This window comes from Cetorhinus maximus, chromosome 23 (genome assembly GCF_964194155.1).
Source record: "Cetorhinus maximus chromosome 23, sCetMax3.hap1.1, whole genome shotgun sequence".
Classification (NCBI taxonomy): domain Eukaryota; kingdom Metazoa; phylum Chordata; class Chondrichthyes; order Lamniformes; family Cetorhinidae; genus Cetorhinus; species Cetorhinus maximus.
In genome coordinates, this window is record NC_135901.1 from 59,118,274 (window position 1) to 59,119,414 (window position 1,141).

The 1,141-nt window shown below is 44.9% G+C and overlaps 1 non-coding gene across 1 annotated transcript; it reads right to left on the reverse strand.

Annotated features, from left to right (window-relative positions):
- Positions 1 to 306: 306 nt before the first annotated feature.
- trnae-uuc (transfer RNA glutamic acid (anticodon UUC)) lies at positions 307 to 378 on the reverse strand. Its single transcript has one exon. It is a non-coding gene; the product is annotated as a tRNA-Glu (tRNA).
- Positions 379 to 1,141: the final 763 nt, after the last annotated feature.

Here is a 1,141-nt window from a genome sequence, read left to right on the forward strand (position 1 = left end):
TCTTCTCACTTAACACGACATTTGGGACCAGATCTGGGAGATATTTGTGTCGATGTAAACAGTAAAATCTTCCCTATTACCGCTAATTTTGCCGTGCACCATCCTCTCTTTGCAGCCGATCACAGCCCTTCTCTCATTCCCTATCTTCACCTCTGTGTTTGTTCCTAACCGGTTGTGACCGGATGACATTTCCAACTCTGATGCAAAACTCGAACTCACACTGATTCCGGCGAAGGTGATCTGCATTTTTCTCAGGAAATTATCCAATCTCATTTCCATAGTTTGCACGAGGTCAGCAGATTACCATTCCCTGACCGGGAATCGAACCCGGGCCGCGGCGGTGAAAGCGCCGAATCCTGACCACTAGACCACCAGGGAAGTTACACTAAACTGTTACAACCTGGCTTATCTATGTTACCTGTGCCTTTTATTATTATTTCCGACCCCTTTCACCAGAGACTTGTTTCAAATGAACATAAGAACATGAGATAAAGGAGCAGGAATCGACCACTCGGCCCCTCAAGCCTGCCCCGCCATTCAATAAGATGATGGATGATCTGCCCAGGCCTCAACTCCTCTTTTGTGCCAGCTCCTCATAGCCCCCAACTCCCCGATATTTCAAAAATCTATCTACCTCCCCTTTTAATACTTTCAGTGATCTAGCCTCTACAACTCTCTGGGGTAGAGAATTCCAGACATTTACTACCCTCTGAGAGAAGAAATTCCTTCGCATCTCAGTTTTAAATGAGTGCTCCCTTATTCTGTAACTATGTTCCCTAGTTCGAGTGGAAACGCCTTCTCTACATGAACCTGTCAAGCCTCCTCAGAATCTTGTAGGTTTCAATAAGATCACCCCTCATTCTTCTAAACTCTAATGAATAAAGGCTTAACCTGTTTCGCTGTTCTTCATCCCAAAAAGTAGCCTGTTGAATCTATTTTGAACTGCCTCCAATGCCAGTATATCCTTTCTTAAATACCGGGGCCAAAGTTGCACACAGTACTCCAGATGCGGCCTCACCAACACCCTGCACAGTTGTAACAAGACTTCCAGATTTTTAAACTCCAACCACGAGCAAAACAGGCCAAAAATTCCATTTACCTTCTTAATGAGTTGCTGCACCTGCATGCTAACCTATTGTGT